Source organism: Papaver somniferum, chromosome 2 (genome assembly GCF_003573695.1).
Source record: "Papaver somniferum cultivar HN1 chromosome 2, ASM357369v1, whole genome shotgun sequence".
Classification (NCBI taxonomy): domain Eukaryota; kingdom Viridiplantae; phylum Streptophyta; class Magnoliopsida; order Ranunculales; family Papaveraceae; genus Papaver; species Papaver somniferum.
Genome location: NC_039359.1, coordinates 206007520 through 206028351, shown reverse-complemented (window position 1 = coordinate 206028351; position 20832 = coordinate 206007520). Strand labels below are relative to the sequence as shown.

At 36.2% G+C, this 20832-nt stretch overlaps 1 long non-coding RNA gene across 1 annotated transcript; it reads left to right on the top strand.

The window, feature by feature from the left end:
- The first annotated feature begins 14058 nt into the window (after positions 1-14058).
- On the top strand, positions 14059-18430 carry LOC113350324. Its single transcript, XR_003360750.1, has 3 exons — positions 14059-14271; positions 14423-14491; positions 18114-18430. It is a non-coding gene; the product is annotated as an uncharacterized LOC113350324 (long non-coding RNA).
- The last annotated feature ends 2402 nt before the right edge of the window (positions 18431-20832 follow it).

Sequence of the window (20832 nt, the reverse complement as noted above, 5' to 3'; positions counted from 1 at the left end):
CTTATCCTTTTTCTGGGCGCCTTAATAATTTTCATCTACCTTATCTTCTACGCGTGACGAGAGAAACTCATTTCTCTTTTCTTCTTCTTTTTCCTTCTTCTTTATTCTTCTCCGTTCTTTCTCTTCTCCTCTTTGTCAACTTCAGTTCAGAAGAACTGAGTTCTTTTATGTGTGAGTTTTCCATAGAGAGTTAGATAGCATGATGAATCAATGAAGATGAGGTTAGAACTGAGATTGTTGGGTTTCCAGGAGAAGAAGAAAGTGATGTTGATGTTAAATTCAAGTTAGGGTTTCTGAAGTAGGGTTTATGCAGAACCGGTGAGAATATAGTGTTATTAATGGATGAAGAGAAGAGGGGTTTCTCTTGATTTAATGAGATGACGCTATTCTGATGCTGAATCGAAATCAGGAAACTTAGGGTTTTATTAATTTCGGAGTTTATTATTTGATTTGATTGATTGGTTGAATTATTATGATGGGTTTGATGTTGATTTTAGGTTTATATGATTATATAGAACTTAATTTTAGTTTCTTTAAGATAATTGAGTTTCTGGTTAGGGTTTGATGATTTGGGGGTAAAGAATATCGTTGCTGTTAATTTGGGTTTCTAGAAGAAGAAGAGTTCTGGAATTGGAAAACTAAAGGATGAATTGATATTGTTTAGGTTCTGAGGATTAATGTTTGATTATGGATATTCACTGGATGTAGAGGTGGTGTTGCTACTGGTGTTGTAATTACATATGGATTAGAGTTATAATGGAATTTTGCTGGTCAGAATGAGGCAAAGATGTTGATGATAATGGGACAAGAAGAATTAATGGAGGTAATGGCAGAGTAAATATGAGATATTGTGAAGACTTGGAATAGAACTGAATGGCAGTGTTACAATGTTGTATATATGGAATAGCCTGAGTTGAAGTATGAATGGTGTGTTGGAATTCTGAGTTTGTACCTCAGATAGTGATGTTGTGTTAGTCTGAATTGAGATTGTGATACAAATGATGTTGTTGGTGCGGAACTGAATTGGATAAATGATGTATTGTATGTTCAACTGAAATGGAATGGAGATATAGTTGAGTTGGTAGAGGATATAGTTGTAGTTTTGGTCATTTTGAGATACAGGGGTTATGAAGCTACAATTATAGTTAAGACAATGGCTTGGGAATCTATGGAGTGAACTGGTGATGTTATACAGATGTTGATGAACGGCAGGTGAAGATGTCATGGCTAGGCAGAGGTGATGGTTGTGAACTGGTGCTGGTGATATGTTGTGGCGATTGATATTCAAGTATGGTTGGATATTGAATTAGTTGAAGTTTACTTAGAATGGGAACTGCAGGTGGTAGCAATAAGTAGAAGTGATGAGCTGAAATGTATGCAAGTGGAATGGGTAATGCAAGTTATTGTAATGATCTTATTGTTGAGTCTGGTGGTCATATGGCATGTGGTAATGAAGATGACTGTAATTGGTAGTCTGGTGTTTCCATTGCAGTCTAGTGGGGTTGATATCTAGAGATGGTGTTGAAGTTTATAAATTGTATAGTTGGAGCTTGAAGTGTTTAAGATAGGATTGTTGTTATTTATAAATGAACTTGAAGTTGCAGTCCATGAAGATTAGTAATTATAGACTTGTAGAAAGTAATTCTTGTGATGCATCATTTAATGCATTAGTTTGTAGCTCAGGCATTGTGTTTAAGCCTATTAGTCATCTTAGTCAGTTAAACTGACTTATCTGTTTGGTTTGGTCTGACTGAGTTTAATCTGTTGAACTCAGTGGTGACTCGCCTGACTCAGTAAGTAGACTGAGTTAACCTGTTGACCAGACTTTTTCTAAGTTTGACCTAGTTGACCTTGACCGATTCCTATTTGGCGAGGACTTGACCTTGACTGGATGTTTACCTTTTATTGACCCTGTGACAGTTATGGACCATTAGTTGACTCTGGTGGATTGGACCTCGTGTTAATGGGCTTGTTTAGTGCATTTGGGCTTAACATAGTTTTCCTATTTTGATATATTGGACCTTATGGTCTGAATTAACCTTTGGTTTCTTCTATAAAGATATAGATATTCATAAGACATTTCCAATGGATTATAGAACCAATCTAATTGGATTAGTAAACTCTAGATGTAATAAAGATAGATAATGAAAGGTGTAGAACCATAAATGGGCTTAGAACCATTAGATAGTTCACTTAACTTATAACTAGAGACTTATATGAGATTATGTTATGAGTATTGTGTGAGCCTTTTGGCTAATCTCTTAAAGTGCTTGTGTGGTTAACAATTAGTCTTTATTAACAACGATCGATTCAAAGGATGAATCAATGGATTGAGGAATACAAGGTAGGCGTGGTTTGTCATCAAATCAGGTGGGAACTCTGTAACCCTCTTGTAATCATTAAGCTTTCTTTATCTGCGAGCATGATGAGTCCTTATTATCGGTGTGCATGATTGTGTGTTCTTTGATGTACTATTCATGCATCTTCGAGTATGATGTATATGTTGTATATGTATGTACGATGATTGCTTCGATGTATTGTTTGTGATATGCATTGTGAGATTTCCCTGGGAGTAGTGTCTGTGTTTCCCCACGGCTCTTTGCTAAGTTAAGTAAGGCGGTAATTCATCCGTTGACAATATTACCTAGTAGGGCGGTAATTCATCCATTATAATATTACTACTTATTAATATAGTAGGGCGGTAACTCATCCGTTTGAATAGTATCTTAGTAGGGTGGTAATTCATTCGTTATGATATTATATATACTATTTTATTTGAGGGAAATCACTCGTGTGCATATTACACTTGTTTGTCTAACTTTCTGATCTTGATGGTAATATTCTGAATCATGGTTTGTATGGGCACTCTGTGTGGACGATGTTATTATTGTTGATTAGGGTTTCTTTCACGTCTTCTTCTCCAATGAGTTTGGCGAGGTTAGAGTGACACTTGCTTCGTGATGCATAAATTGTTGTATGATTAGTTTCTTCGTGTTTTCTTTCAATTTATATTCTTTAGAGTTGTGATGCATGTTGGTGGTTACTTGAAAGTTATATGTTTCCATTGGGCACCCCTTTGAAATGATGTGCTCACTTGTTCCCACTTCAATTTCAGTTTACGGAAGAGATGGTGTACTTGAAGACATCCGCTTCCGTAGTGTAAACCGATAGCCGATTAAGAACGTTTTTGTATCGTTCTATCTATGATTTCTTGTTGTTTGTAAAAAAAATACACACACACACACACACATATATATATATATTAATATATTTTGGGAGTTTCATCTATAAAGTATCAGAGTGCTTGGGAATTAGTTTTGTTTTACTTTATGTAATTATGTTCCTTAAGACCGACGATCTAGATGATGTTACTTCAGGTTTAGGCTATAATCCTATTGGCTAAGCAGGATTAAGATTAGGGGCGTGACAGGCTTGTTCATGAACTAATACATTTATATATTAAGGAATGCAATCTTTTGCTAACCGTGGCTATAATGTTCATGAATTGATTCGAGTGAATCAAAATCGATATTGCTTCAATTGTGTCTTTTATACTTCTATGAGAATATAAACAATTGATCAACTCTAGAACTAGTTACATTTGAGTCATTTGAACTAGTTATGGTTAAGATGAATAAGGTTCATATGGCTAACTTCGGTTAACTATTCTTGAGACAACAAAGGTGCATACGTTTAAGTACGGTTACTCATATCTAAATGAAGTCACTTTTTATTTGTGCGTAACAATCTAAGTTCGATCTAACGGTTGAAATATATTAGCTTTAGTCTAATCATGTTTTCATCAAACGGTGAATATTGAATGCTTTGTTACCAAGGTAGCATTGATTGCAAACCCTGATTTGAAGACTATATAAGGGAGAACTCTAGCAACTGGGAAACCTAATCCCCACACCTCCTGTGTGATACTATTTGTGACTAGAGTCGATTCTCCTTTAACCTTAGGTTTTTCCAAAACCCTATTGGTTAACGACTTGAAGACTTCATTGGGATTGTGAAGCCAGACCCAACTATTTTCTATATAGTTGCGTGTTCTGATCTTGATGTTTTCTATCGTGATTGAGTATTATCTTCTCTAAGATCTGATCGAGACTTAATCTCCGATAGGCAAGATAAAAAGTATTCACAAACATCTTCGTCTCATCGTTTGTGAATCCACAATATCTTGTTTCGCTACCATACGATTAAGTTTATTGTGAGGTGATTGATATTTCTAGGCTGTTCTTCGGGAATATAAGTCTGGTATATCAATTGGTTCTTGTTCACCTTGATTTATCAAAAGACGGAACAAAACTCATAGGTATATCTGTGGGAGACATATTTATCTATACAATAGACTTTTCTGTGTGAGACAGATTGGTTTATCAAGTCTTCGACTTTGGGTCGTAGAAACTCTTAGTTGTGGGTGAGATCAGCTAAGGGAATCAAGTGCGTAGAGTTCTGCAGTGATTCAGAGGCGTAAGGAACGCGACTGTACCTTAATCAGTATGAGATTAGTTAGGGCTCAACTACATTCCAGTCCGAAGTTAACTTGGAGTAGGCTAGTGTCTGTAGCAGCTTAATACGGTGTGGTGTTCAAATCTGGATTAGATCCCGGGGTTTTTGTGCATTTGCGGTTTCCTCGTTAACAAAATTTCTGGTGTCTATGTTATTTCTTTTCTGCATTATATTTTTTTATATAATTGAAATATCACAAGTTGTGCGTAAGTTCAATCAATTGTGAATCCAACCTTTGGTTGTTGATTAAATTGATTGAAACTTGGACATTGGTTTTTGATACCGTCTAAGTTATTTCTTATATTCAATCGGGATCGCAAATTCCTATTTGTTTGATGCAGATTGAATTGAAAAATAGAGATATAACTCTTTGATATACTTTTCTTAAGATTGAGTCTGACTGTCTAGTTGATTCTCTTGAAAGTATATTGGAGTTAGTCCATACATATTGTTAAGCAAAATATTGGGCGTGGTTCTTAGACACCCGCTTTTTCAATTGGTATCAGAGAAGGCAAGCACGTTGAAGACCTCACAAGTTTGTGTTTGTAGCGCTCTGACTCTATAGACAGAGGTGTTATCTCTATAAACGTACCACCAGTCTTTGATGGCTCGAATTACTTATGGTGGAAAAATTGTTATGCATGCCTTTCTTCAAGCGCGTGATTTTCAATCATGGGTTTATGTTGTTAATGTTTATTTTCCTCCGGTTGTTATCGTAGGCGATGTAACTGTTCCGAAGGATATCGGTGATTATGATGTTGTCGAGATTTTTGCTGCAATGCAAAATTTTGACGAATTGAATGCAATCATCCATGCCAATACCCCAGATATTCAACACCATGTAACTACGTGCACTCGGTCCAAAGATGTGTGGGATATCTTAGAAACCGTATTTGAAGGAAATACTTGTGAAAAAGAAGCCAGGCTTCAAAACCTAAATTCAGATTGAGAACCATATGGCAGATGAAGATTCATTTGATGAGTTTAATCGCAAAGTGTCTAAAATCGTTATTGTATCTTTTGTGTTGGGTAAGACTATTCTTGAAAAGGACATTGTGATGAAAATTCTCAGATCATTGCCATCTAGATACGATTTTAAGAAACATGCCATCGTAGAAGGAAATAACCTTGATGCGCTTACCAGAAATACTCTCATTGGAAGTTAAATATCTTTGATCATAAGCATATATCCAAATCTGGAAAGGATATTGCTTGCAAAGCACAAAAGAACACTAAATTACTTGATAAAACTAAAAGTGTTGGCATCTCTGAAAATAATCCTTCTGAGACTGATTCATCAGATTAAGATCTTGACAAGTCAATCTATTTGATCAAAAGACAGTTTAGAGATCTTCTTTTGAAGAGAAGTAAACGGTTCTCTAGAGATAAACCTAGGTCATCAGTTAAACCTCATAATCATGTTCTTCCTAAAAACAGGGATACTGATGATACTGATGACGAGGATATGCCACAGTGCTTCAAGTGTAAAGGTTTTGGTCATTTTGCAAATGAGCGTCTGAATCATAGAAAATACACTGGAAATAAAGGTCTTTCTACAACTCTTGATGAAACGTCTGATCACTATTATTCAAATTAAGACGAAAAATCAAGTGTTGCACTCCTCTGTGAAAATATTGATTTTGATAAATGTAGCAATACGTACATCCACCTCGATATTCTTCCGGGAGAAACTTCAACCATTCTGGAGGATAAAATGAATTTCTCCTTGTCTACTGGAAATTCTATTTCTAATTTTTCAGGTTCTACCGCTTGTCTAGCAGCCTGCACAACTATGACGGCTGAACCATCCTCCATATTGACATGTTCTTATTGTAGTCTCAAAGGTCATGAACTCTCCAAGTGTTTCAGGTACAAACATAAGATAAGATATGTCAACAAACTTCAACGAAGAGAAAATGGATTAGCAAACAAGCTCAAACTTGTTCGGAAGTCGTTTGAGGTATGTAATCTCATTTCTTCTCCAAAGAAGTTAATTTCTAAAGAAAAATGAGACCACTAGAGAAAAGACAACGGTCTAAACAATCTTGAAACAAGGTTCTGAGAATTCCATTCTAGAAGGTTATGGTGGACAGATTATTGTTCACCTCTACACAACTTAAATGTGTTGGTTGTGTATCTTGTCTCATGTGTCTGGTTCAAAAGAGACAGGAGTTTGCACACTTCAGGCTTTAGGAAAAGAGAAAAGATTTTTTTTTTCTTTTTTGGTTGTGTTTTCACTGTTTTGGAATTCTTCCATCCTTTCATATCTAATTGATACTAAAATGGCTTTACTCTGTTTCATCAATAAAAGGAGGGTTAGAATCGACAATTCTGCCTTCTTTAGGGTTGTGAGTTGTGAGTATGTGAATTCTTTTAGTGTATAAAGGTTTTGTAACCCTACATTCCTTTTTTCTTCTCTGAAAACTCTTTTTATCACAAGATTGATTATTGAGTATGATTTGTGAATTCCTCTCACAATCTCATACTGGTATGGAGGATCCAAGCATTATGTCTTCTGATAGAAAAGATGTTTAATATGATTGTTAAGCCATCAATCATGAAGGAAAAAGATAAATCTCATGTACCTTCAACTTAGAAAAGAAAGAGGAGGAATGTGAGGAAACCAAGAGTTGTTCTTTCTAATCTACGAAGTTTTCTGGAGTTCTTGAAGAGTTGAAGGAAACAAGAAAGAAGATTCAGAAAATAAAGTCTTTTATCTTGAGGACTCTCGAAATTCAGAAGGCCCTGGTTCAGCATCAGTCAAGAAGGTTTGTTAGAATTGACTCCTTTCTTCATGAACCTTATGTTCCTATGGATTTTGACGACAAGGAGTTCGGGGACGATAAAGAATATGTAGAGGCCTTAATGTCTAGGAAACTTCTTATGAGAATTTATTCTTGTGTTTTAAGAAGGATAACTAGGATTTAGAATAACAATTATTGTGAGTACACATAGCTATTGTCAACGATTTTCATCTTGCAATGTTTTTAGATTTATTTATTTAAATTCTAAAGTTTATTTGGAAGATGATTTTTGCAGTATTAATCTTTATGGTTCCATATATTGCAACTTGTTATGGGATATGTGTGTTTGCGTCCGTGAACTATAATTGTCCTATATATAACAAAAGTTAAGCAAATATTGATGAAGATAGGATGAACTTTTTTTTGCAAAGATTAAGTCTATTATATGTCTTTATTGATGAAGAAAAACATATTAAGTCCATAATATCTTCATCAATATTATGCAAATATTGATGAATATAGGACGGACTTTTGTTTGCAAAGATTAAATCTATTATATGTCTTTATTGATGAAAAATAAAATGAATTTTTGAATATTCCGCAGTATTGGTTTTTCCCTGATCCATTTCTATGAGTATTGTGTGGCTCCGTAAGTACTCTTTATGTTGATCATTTCCGATTAAATTAATCATGAGTTCTCTTGTGGTTAATTTAATTGAGTTTTTTGGATACAAATTCATGTTTCATGTGATTTGTTAATGTCCAAAGAAATCTTTCTTTTCTTATGAAAATAAGATCGCTCTTGTTGTTCTTTCGGGAATGACATTTTATGGGGGAGATTTCTTAATTGAACTTTTGATTAATTGCCAAATCTTTGTGGGGAGTGCGGCTGTGGAATATTGTAGGAGTTTTCTTGTATCTTTATAAAATCCTTGATGAATACACTAGTTTCGACTATGTGAATTCATCGAAACAAATTTGATACGTTCTCTTTTGGTCGTGAAGTATCTCTATGGAAATTTCATTAGGATCCCACTAGTTTTCGTACCTTTGTCAACTTTTATTGACAAAAAGGGGGAGAATTGATATGTAGTTCACACTATAAATACATATGGTTTACGGATCATTATGTAAGGGGGAGTGGGTTTCATGTGAGATGAAGTATTGACTAAGGGGGAGTGATACATATCAACGTAGTATTGTTGTCAAAGTTGTGATACAATTGGACTATGATGCTGTGTGATAATATTATGACACTATATAACAATGATTGGGAGCTACTGTTTTCTCATTGTTATAGATGCGGATCTTCAACAACTATGATATTGAGTTGAAAAAATTCAGAATCACTGGAGTACTTGGAAGTGGCGAAGATTTCGAGTAATGTTGAAGAACCAAGGAAATCAAGAATTTGGATGAGAAGCTACAAAGTTTATTTATTTTGTATTCCATATGTATTGCTAGTTCTGTCACTAAAATTGACAAAGGTGGAGATTGTTAGAGCATTGCTCGGTCGAACTCGCAAGCGTTGCTATCTCAAGCTTGTACATTGTCAAGTTTGGTTGCCAAAACTATAAGTCTTGATTTCTATTCTACATATAGCTAAGTCTAGGATTAGGATAGAAAGTGTAATTGAGCATTAGACTTCACGGCGTTCATCGATTGAAGACGAAGAACTACTAAGGGGAGCTTGTGGAACTTCATCAACAAAACGTATGTGGTGACTTGAATTCATCTATCACTCGGAAGTCTATCTACTCTATCTCCTATTTGAGACAAAAGTCGTATAGCTATATAGACTTCGATTATACACATTTGATATTTCGAGTTGAGTTTAACTCGCTTACATATTTCTCGAAATATGTATTGGTAAGCCTTCGTTTTAACCAAGTTCATCTTATATTTCATGTGAAAATCGTATTTAACATCTTACATGATTTGTGTGACACAGTCATTTGATGTAGACTCGGAATGTTTCGTATTGGTCATTCGATCACTTGAAAATTACTTTGAAGCTAATAGTTTGTGTAAGACAGCTATTGTCGTCTTCTAAGAATGTTTCAATAATTGAAATGGGAGTTTAGAACACTTAACCGTAATTGGATTTAAGCACAGTATGCGCACTTGCATATGTGATTGGTCCAATACCGGAATATGGTATGCATACCTGTATGCGTACTAGCAAGGTCAGGTAAAGTCCGGGAGCTAGAGTATGCATACCTGTACGCGTACTAGCGAAGTCAGTTGAAGTCCGGGTACTATAGTATGCGTATATGTATGCGTACTGGAATCAACTGAAGTTTGGAAGTGTATGAAAGTATGCGTACCTGTTTGCATACTGGCAAACACAGTCCAAGTTCGGCTACTTAGGTATGCGTACCCGTTTGCGTACTTGAGTGGATTATGTTCTAAAATGGGTTTGTTCATGAACTAATACATTTATATATTAAGGAATGCAATCTTTTGCAAACCGTGGCTATAATTTTCATGAATTGATTCGATTGAATAAAAATCGATTTTGCTTCAATTGTGTCATGTATACTTCTATGAGAATATAAATAATTGAACAACTCTAGAACTAGTTTCATTTGAGTAATTTGAACTAGTTATGGTTAAGATGAAAAAGGTTGATATGAAAGTGTCCATATGGCTAACTTCGGCTAACTATTGTTGAGCCAAAAAAGGTGCACATGTTTAGGTACAATTACTCATATCTAAATGAAGTCACTTTTCATTTGTGTGTAACAAGCTATGTTCGATGTAAAGGTTGAAAGATATTAGCTTGAGTCTAATCAGGTTTTCATCTAACGGTGAATATTGAATGCTTTGTTACCAAGGTGGCATTGATTGCAAACCCTGATTTGAAGACTATATAAGGTAGAACTCTAGCAAATAGGAAACCTAATCCCCAAACCTCATGTGTGATACTAGTTGCGACTAGAGTCGATTCTCCTTTAACCTTAGGTTTTTCCAAAACCCTGTAGGTTAACGACTTGAAGACTTAATTGGGATTGTGTAGCCAGACCCAACTATTTTCTCTGTAGTTACGTGTTCTGATCTTGCTGTTTTCTATCGTGATTAAGTACTATCTTCTCTAAGATTTTCTCGAGATTTAATCTCCGATAGGCAAGATAAAAAACTTAGTAACAAACTTCTTCGTCTCATCCTTTGTGATTATATTATATCTTGTTTCACTACCATACGATTAAGATTATTGTGAGGTGATTGATATTTCTAGGCTGTTCTTCGGGAATATAAGTCTGGTATATCAATTGGTTCCTGTTCACCTTGATTTATCAAAAGACAAAACAAAACTCATAGGTATATCTGTGGGAGACATATTTATCTATACAATAGACTTTTCTGTGTGAGACAACTTGGTTTATCAAGTCTTCGAATTCGGGTCGTATCAACTCTTAGTTGTGGGTGAGATCAGCTAAAGGAATCAAGTGAGCAGAGTCCTGCTGGGATTCATAGGCGTAAGGAATGCGGCTGTACCTTGATCAGTGTGAGATTGTTTAGGGCTCAACTACATTCCATTCCGAAGTTAACTTGGAGTAGGCTAGTGTATGTAGCGGCTTAATACAATGTGGTGTTCAAATCTGGACTAGGTCCCGGGGTTTTTCTGCATTTGCGGTTTCCTCGTTAACAAAATTTCTGGTGTATGAGTTATTTCTTTTCCGCATTATGTTTGTTTATATAATTGAAATATCACAGGTTGTGCGTAAGTTCAATCAATTTAATCAACAACCTTGGTTGTTGATTAAATTGATTGCACTTGGATATTGGTTTTTGTTACCATCCAAGTTATTTCTTACATTCAGCGGTCTCGCAAATTCCTATTTGTTTAATTGCGGATTGAATTGAGAAATAGAGATATAACTCTTTGATATACTTTTCTTAAGATTGAGTCTGACTGTCTAGTTGATTTTCTTGAAAGTATATTGGAGTTAGTCCATACAAATTGTAAAGCGAAATATTGGGTGTGGTTGTTAGACCCCCGCTTTTTCAGTTCATAAAACTAAAAACTAAATCTAAAAATTGGACAAAAAAAAATTTTAGCAAAATTCGAAATCTTTGGAAAGGAACGTATTTATAGTCTCCCACCATCGTTCCAATTAATACATCTTGAATAATTTGAATTTTATGATTTTCTAGGTGGTATGAAATATAAATACCGCCAAGAATATCTTCGGACTATTTCTGAACAACAGGGAAAGGGTAAATGTACACCGTATTGAATTGGCGACACAATGATCTTCAACATACAAAAACCCAATATTAGAGACATTAGGGTATAAAAGAAAAAAGTTGGAGACATTAGCTTGATTGGGACAATAACTAAGCAAAATAAATAGGAGGATAATAGTGAAAAGCCCATTCCTTTTATTTATTGGTGCAGGAAAATTAATAATAAGGACGGGGAGTTTGACTATAAGCCCAAGTTATTATGACTTGTCAAGCCAGAAACAAATATTTATTACTTTAGTTATCATTCGTATACAATTAATTTTGTGGAAGATCACTTAGCAAATGACTTCTCAACAGCTTTTATTGGTAGTGGTACACTGGTACTCCATATACGACTTCATAGCGGTAGATTCATAAGAAATTATCAGACCTTATCAATGGCAGCATCGAGAGATGGACCGGGAATAGTTTCTTACTGGCACTTAAAATCAAAGCAACATACATCTCCAATCATCTTCTGTGAAGCTGGGTCGATGAGCTTCCTTACCAAAGGGTTCCTCATATATGTGCAAATGCATGCTCTGTTTTTCTCTATGGCTGCGCAGCAGATTTTAATTCCCGCGAGAGTTGGACTAAGAGCTAACTCTATGCACGGATTAAAATCAAGAGGGTTGGCGCAAAAAGTACCGACGGGTGTAGGAGATGGCTTAGGTGCTTCTAAAGTATCCATCATGGAGGTAGCATGGACTTTGTTCAACACCAAAACAAGAGATAACAACGTTGCTAAAAAATAACAAGTTGAGCTAGTCTTCATCTCTGACTTATGCTGTTTTATCGATATCGTGTTTTAGATTTAGGATACTAGAAACTGAAGAGGATATGAAAGTTGAGGTAATGAAGTATGAGATCTTTCTCATATTTATACTAGCAGGGTGATTGATGCCAAGAGAAAGCCATAATAGAAAACCCTTGTATAGAAACGTATAATACTAGTGCATGGCGATGGATTTCTATTTCGTGTGGTGCACTACTCTCAATTTGATGCAATATACTGATGTAATGAATCGAACAAATTCCTAATAATAAGTCCATGTGATTAGAATAGAAACTATTCGGATCTTGCATGACGACTGATTTAGAACTGATCATGGATTTTTAATTAAGTAATTGCTTTATTTTCTGGTTATAAAGTTTAGGAGTCCAAAGTCCAAGCAACATGGACTTGTGCCGAACAACGTGCATTGAAGTTACAAATATGTAAGCTGGGTTCGTCTTAAGTTGAATCATGAATCGTGAAGCAATGTTTTTCTGTTGAATGCGTAATGACAAACGTACAATTCTTGATTACCCAGTTCTCGGCAGGATGTGTCTCCAAACTGGTTTTGGCATCTGTTAGTTCTAAAAAATATAACAAAATAGCTAATCGATCTGAAACGATTCATTTGATTTTAGCAAAGGAAAAGAAAAACAACAAACTTAGGTTTCAAGAGTGGGCAAATGTTCACGTTTCATGCTGCAATACAGTACTGATGTAATGAAAATGGGGATTGTACTCAAAGTTGGTAACTATTTAATCGAAACATGTCAGGTAAAGTCGGCAACAAACGCAAGGCTGTTCTCATAATCATATTATTAGAGTGCAAATTACGAACCATAATTTGGGGCATACAAGAAAATTTTGGGTATCCACAACAAGATAAAATTAGGTCATGAATGAAATAGCAATTGTGTATAGCCTTTATCCACCATTTTTTTTCATAATGACAAGACTAGCCTTATCAATTATTTTTTTTATTTCCTTTTAATTATTTTTTGTTGAATAAGGAATCCTGTTACAAAAAATTAATTGGAAGCTTATTTACATGATGAGCACCAACAATGTACTACATTAATCGAATAGGTTGACGTGATTGCCTGGTTCAATATAAAAATTTACTAAAAAATTATTTCTCAAGATAAATTTTTTATATTATACAAAACCTAAGTTCAGCTGATAGTTTATTAGCCGAATCTTGGGCATTCTTCGTATACGAAGTATACTCAGAGGTTCGGCTGATAGCTTGTCAGCGGAACTAAGGCTTTGTAAAAACATAGCTAGGTTTGGATGACAAGTTATCGGCCGAACTTAACTCTATAATTTTTGAATTTAGATTCGGCATATTCGAGCAAAAAAAATAGGACCAATGAACTTAGTATTTTCTTCTTAGAGTGAAATCAACTAACGTTTTCGTGTTTAATTGTCGCCTAGTTCCCCTAAAGAAAAGGCTAGCCCCCCATGCCCATAGCCATGTGTGGAACAGTTGGCTTGATATTTGGCGTTAGTGCCATGGGTCAATCAGACTTGGAGTTAGATGTTTAATAAAACCAAAACAAAAAATTAACATCGGCTTCAGGCGAGTCAGATATTGAGCCAGATTCACATACCAAGTCAGATCCAAACACAAAAAATCGATGTCCACAAATTATTTAACAACAAGTCTTTACATACCAAGAAAAAAATTACACTAAAAAACCGCCCCACACAATGCACTCTATGCAGGGGCTGACCCGCTGGGATCCACATATTAAAAAAATAAACAATTGTCAGTCGGGTCACCAGTACCCCGGTCCCTATCTCATCGAAATCTTCTCCATCAATACCCAGTCCTTCATCAGAGAAAGAAAATGGAGTACATTTCGAAACCAGAGTTGTTACCCTTCTTGAGAATCGACAACTCAGAAGAGAAAGAAGATTGTTTGCTTCTTCTTAGATGATTTGATTCGGTTTCTACCACTCTGTTTCAACTTAAAAAAGGCAATTTCAGATAATAAGGCCCCTGAGGTAAGCAATAAGCCAGTAATCTTCAATTCCTCTACCATCTTTTACAATCTCAAATTCTTCAAAAATTAGTGTTTCTATTACTTAATTTTACAATTTAGATTGTGGGTTTTTTATTAAACTCACCTAATTCATGTTTCTTTACCCATTGAAGAATGCTGCATTTCAGTTGTTCGTTGTTTGGTCTGTGTCATTTACTCCTATCTACTCCTCATTGAGCTGGGTAAGTCTCAGTATGTCTAATCTTTACTACTTTTATTGAAGCATTTGTGATTAGAAATATAGATACTAATCCAACTTCATTTAGAAAATTTGACATACACACAACTGATTAGAAATGTAGATACTAATCTTTAGGGTTCATAAAAAAGATGTTATGGTAACTTAAGGGGAGATATGCATTTCACTTATTTGATTATTATTATTATAACTCTTAACATCTGCTTCAAAAAAAAAAATATATAAAAAATAAAATAACTCTTAACATCTCTTACCATCACATATTTCTTGTACCAAGAGGATTTCAAATAGGCATTTCGATTATTTCATTTGCTCTAACTTCTCTGTGCCGTCTACAAACCCATGCAATTTGTCCTGTATCGCGATATCTTACTCTCCAGAGACCAAATCTGTCAGCAATTTCTTTTCCTGTTGAGCATCTATTTTCCTTCAAGAAATCCAAAAGCCACTGCTGAGCTGTTCTTAGATCTTGCTGAATATCCCTTGACTTGTTTCTGCTTCTATATCTACTTCCGATCGCAGCGGCCCCCATGGCTCCTGCAGCCAACCCTCCTGCGGCTCCATTTATGACTGAAGAATCGACTAGATGGACCACTACTCTGCTCAGATCAGGTATCATTTGTCCCATTCCAGCTGCGACGTGAACGCCTATCTTTAGAGCGAATGTTAACAATGTCATGAACTTCTTCATGTAAGGAACCAAACTCTTAACTGCTATGTTATCCAATTGCATCAACTCGCAACCAATTTGATCTTCAACAACATGCATTTCTCGGCGGAATTCACATAACATGTGTAGTCTGAGTGCCACCATAACCTGAAACTATGTTGGTCACCAAATCTCTTTGTATAGTTATCAGTTCTGACAAAGTAAAACATGTTGGGTACTTTTCTTTCTTCAACGTTCACATTGTAGTTAACCAAATAGTTAACGTTTCGGTTAAGCTCAACCAACATCCGGTGCTCGTAATATCTCAGCCCCTGAATCTCTTGCTTCAGGTCACGGATTTCTCGTTCGATGATTTTTAGGCGTTGTAGAACTATCTCCACTCCCTTCGCGATTCCACTAAATGATGGTTCAACTACCCCTTCAGGTTCACTTTGGGTGACCAGAGTATCAGCTGTGTCGGGGTTGTCCTCAAGTGGGACTGCCAATTCCACCGCAAGATGGTGGAGATCATTATACCGTCGGTGAAGCACTTCTCGAAAATCATCATCTGATAAGAGATCTCTAGCATAATCAAACCCAGACTGTAAAATTAGTCTTCCACCATCAGACACTGGGTTCCAAGTATGTTGATAATCATACATGCTTTCTGCCGGAACCGAAAGTACTGCTTCCTTCAGTTTTTGTAAATGCACAAACTGGGACTTCCTGTATCTAGGAGGTATCAGATTTTTCACGCACTCTGGCCGAAGAACGTTTTCAGTTAAGGTGACACCATGGCAGAGACTTTGGATTGTTGGAATTATGAGCTGCCGCAAGAGTCTTAGAGTTTCAGCCAGGTTTTTTGTTGAACATGCAAGGACATCAATATGGTAACTCAATTGCCCTCCAAGCTCCACTCTGACATATATTCCGTTGATAGATAGAGAGATGAGGTATTTCTCTAGGCTGTAAGTTGCTCCAAGCTGATTTTGCGACTTGAATATCTTGTTGTGTAGATGTACCTGGACCCAGAAGCAAGTAACATGATAATGCCCATCAGTGAAAATTTCTTATTTCCCTGATTACATGCATGGATCTGAACTTCAATACAGAAAATAAGCAATATTGAGAAAGTATTTTAAGAGAAAGAAACTATCAGTACCTGTAACCTGGGAAAGAAGCCTGGTGTAAGAAGCGTGTGGTTCGAATCAGCACACTCAAGATGCAGACCAGTGTAAGTGCAATCTGGCATTGATATTTGCCATCTTTGTGTTTTCCCTCGTCCTTCCTGAAGAAGTGAAGGTATTAGGAGCAGTGAATTTTTATCTTCTTGATCTTTTTCATAACACAGTTCTAATTTTAGCATCATTCTCACTAGATCACCAGCCTCCAAATTATCGAAAACTTTTGAGTTCATTCCTGGAATGTGACTTTGTAAACTCCCTTTAAGAATTTTCTCCAGATCTTTCTTTCTCATGAATCCACTCTTTTCTAAAGGTGGCTGGTTTCTACAGTCTAATTTTACCAATTGACTAAGCACTTCCCCACAAAACCACTCACAATCTAAGATCAGAAATCCTAGCTCTTCGAAAAATATTACTTCTCCTATATGATGAAGAGAATGTGCCATGGCGCGTCGCCTTATCTCTACCTTCTCGACATTATCATGCCTCGACCGGATTCTTAATGCTGATACCTTGACTTGGCACAGCTCACAAAACTCCTTCCATCTCATTGCTGGCTTAGAATTCTGTGACCTCCAATTAGATAGAATTTGTATTAGATCGTTGCAAAGTTCATAAACTCGAGGCACTCGCTGGAGTATCGTCTTGCTGGTCTTTCGGAGATGATGAGTGAGTTTGCCTACTGAGCTGGATGATCTTGCATCAACTGTAAAAACTGTTGGATAGAACTCAACAAATCCTTGGAATCTCTCTCTAAGTTTCTGAATGGAATGAATGGTAGCCTGCAGACTCTCTGACGGTTGCATGATTTTGTCGAAGTGCGTAAGTACTATTGTGACATTTGGCAGCAAAGATTGTGGACCTGCTCTTCTTGAGTTTGAGACTACAAACCTAAGCCAATACAGTAGGTCTTCTTTTATCTCTGCTGAGCTTTTAAGTTCTCTATTTTGAGGCTTCCTGTAGAAACTGCATACAATCAGAAAAAATGATGCACTTCCATGTCCGGGAAACATGAGATCATGGAGCGCATAATATTCGTGCTGACCCGGAAGATCCCAGATTGAGATCTTAACATCGTCATCTTTTATAGTTTTGATCCTGATTCCTTCAGTTCTCACAGCTTGTTCGATCGGGTTTACTAGAGTTTTTACATGGTCCAAGTAGGGAACTTTTGAAGAAGTAAAGTTCTGTGATATAGAGTTGCATATTGTGCTTTTACCTGCAAATTCAGTTTTATGCATTTTGAGTTCATACCAATAAGATCAATAGTATTAGTTCTGCTGAGTGCTGAGTCTAGAAATGATACCTGCATATCCCTGTCCGCACAAGAATACCCTGCAACTCTTGGGTGCTGTTAATGGCATGTCTTTTAGCACATCGATTTCTGGTTCCATCATTCCGTTCTGCCCGAGCTTCTTATAAATCTCCTCAGTCTTGCCAGAACTCTGCAATGGTGTTTTGGTTAGATCGATGTCTTCAACCCAAGGATTAACTTGTAATGTCTCCATTATTGTCTGAAAAACAAGCTCTCCATCAACCCCTTTGCAACCCTGTAAAGATAAGTATCTCAGAGTTGCATTACTCTCCAAGCTTTTAAAGATACTGACAATATCTTCCTGTTTTAAGCTTTCATCGTTGTAGATTCCTAACCGGACTAGACTCTGATTCGTTATCAGCATCTGCTGAATGGCTGCAATTCCCTCCCTCCCAATCCTTGTTTTACTTCCTCCGAATGTTACTGACTTTAGAGTTGTGTTTGCTTGGTTTTGTAGGGCTGAAAACCTGGTGAGTGGACAAAGCAATAATTGAAATGGGAGTTTAGAACACTTAACCGTAATTGGATTTAAGCACAGTATGCGCACTTGCATATGTGATTGGTCCAATACCGGAATATGGTATGCATACCTGTATGCGTACTAGCAAGGTCAGGTAAAGTCCGGGAGCTAGAGTATGCATACCTGTACGCGTACTAGCGAAGTCAGTTGAAGTCCGGGTACTATAGTATGCGTATATGTATGCGTACTGGAATCAACTGAAGTTTGGAAGTGTATGAAAGTATGCGTACCTGTTTGCATACTGGCAAACACAGTCCAAGTTCGGCTACTTAGGTATGCGTACCCGTTTGCGTACTTGAGTGGATTATGTTCTAAAATGGGTTTGTTCATGAACTAATACATTTATATATTAAGGAATGCAATCTTTTGCAAACCGTGGCTATAATTTTCATGAATTGATTCGATTGAATAAAAATCGATTTTGCTTCAATTGTGTCATGTATACTTCTATGAGAATATAAATAATTGAACAACTCTAGAACTAGTTTCATTTGAGTAATTTGAACTAGTTATGGTTAAGATGAAAAAGGTTGATATGAAAGTGTCCATATGGCTAACTTCGGCTAACTATTGTTGAGCCAAAAAAGGTGCACATGTTTAGGTACAATTACTCATATCTAAATGAAGTCACTTTTCATTTGTGTGTAACAAGCTATGTTCGATGTAAAGGTTGAAAGATATTAGCTTGAGTCTAATCAGGTTTCATCTAACGGTGAATATTGAATGCTTTGTTACCAAGGTGGCATTGATTGCAAACCCTGATTTGAAGACTATATAAGGTAGAACTCTAGCAAATAGGAAACCTAATCCCCAAACCTCATGTGTGATACTAGTTGCGACTAGAGTCGATTCTCCTTTAACCTTAGGTTTTTCCAAAACCCTGTAGGTTAACGACTTGAAGACTTAATTGGGATTGTGTAGCCAGACCCAACTATTTTCTCTGTAGTTACGTGTTCTGATCTTGCTGTTTTCTATCGTGATTAAGTACTATCTTCTCTAAGATTTTCTCGAGATTTAATCTCCGATAGGCAAGATAAAAAACTTAGTAACAAACTTCTTCGTCTCATCCTTTGTGATTATATTATATCTTGTTTCACTACCATACGATTAAGATTATTGTGAGGTGATTGATATTTCTAGGCTGTTCTTCGGGAATATAAGTCTGGTATATCAATTGGTTCCTGTTCACCTTGATTTATCAAAAGACAAAACAAAACTCATAGGTATATCTGTGGGAGACATTTATCTATACAATAGACTTTTCTGTGTGAGACAACTTGGTTTATCAAGTCTTCGAATTCGGGTCGTATCAACTCTTAGTTGTGGGTGGATCAGCTAAAGGAATCAAGTGAGCAGAGTCCTGCTGGGATTCATAGGCGTAAGGAATGCGGCTGTACCTTGATCAGTGTGAGATTGTTTAGGGCTCAACTACATTCCATTCCGAAGTTAACTTGGAGTAGGCTAGTGTATGTAGCGGCTTAATACAATGTGGTGTTCAAATCTGGACTAGGTCCCGGGGTTTTTCTGCATTTGCGGTTTCCTCGTTAACAAAATTTCTGGTGTATGAGTTATTTCTTTTCCGCATTATGTTTGTTTATATAATTGAAATATCACAGGTTGTGCGTAAGTTCAATCAATTTAATCAACAACCTTGGTTGTTGATTAAATTGATTGCACTTGGATATTGGTTTTTGTTACCATCCAAGTTATTTCTTACATTCAGCGGTCTCGCAAATTCCTATTTGTTTAATTGCGGATTGAATTGAGAAATAGAGATATAACTCTTTGATTATTTTCTTAAGATTGAGTCTGACTGTCTAGTTGATTTTCTTGAAAGTATATTGGAGTTAGTCCATACAAATTGTAAAGCGAAATATTGGGTGTGGTTGTTAGACCCCCGCTTTTTCAGTTCAACTAAAAACTAAATCTAAAAATTGGACAAAAAAAATTTTAGCAAAATTCGAAATCTTTGGAAAGGAACGTTATAGTCTCCCACCATCGTTCCAATTAATACATCTTGAATAATTTGAATTTTATGATTTTCTAGGTGGTATGAAATATAAATACCGCCAAGAATATCTTCGGACTATTTCTGAACAACAGGGAAAGGGTAAATGTACACCGTATTGAATTGGCGACACAATGATCTTCAACATACAAAAACCCAATATTAGAGACATTAGGGTATAAAAGAAAAAAGTTGGAGACATTAGCTTGATTGGGACAATAACTAAGCAAAATAAATAGGAGGATAATAGTGAAAAGCCCATTCCTTTATTTATTGGTGCAGGAAAATTAATAATAAGGACGGGGAGTTTGACTATAAGCCCAAGTTATTATGACTTGTCAAGCCAGAAACAAATATTTATTACTTTAGTTATCATTCGTATACAATTAATTTTGTGGAAGATCACTTAGCAAATGACTTCTCAACAGCTTTTATTGGTAGTGGTACACTGGTACTCCATATACGACTTCATAGCGGTAGATTCATAAGAAATTATCAGACCTTATCAATGGCAGCATCGAGAGATGGACCGGGAATAGTTTCTTACTGGCACTTAAAATCAAAGCAACATACATCTCCAATCATCTTCTGTGAAGCTGGGTCGATGAGCTTCCTTACCAAAGGGTTCCTCATATATGTGCAAATGCA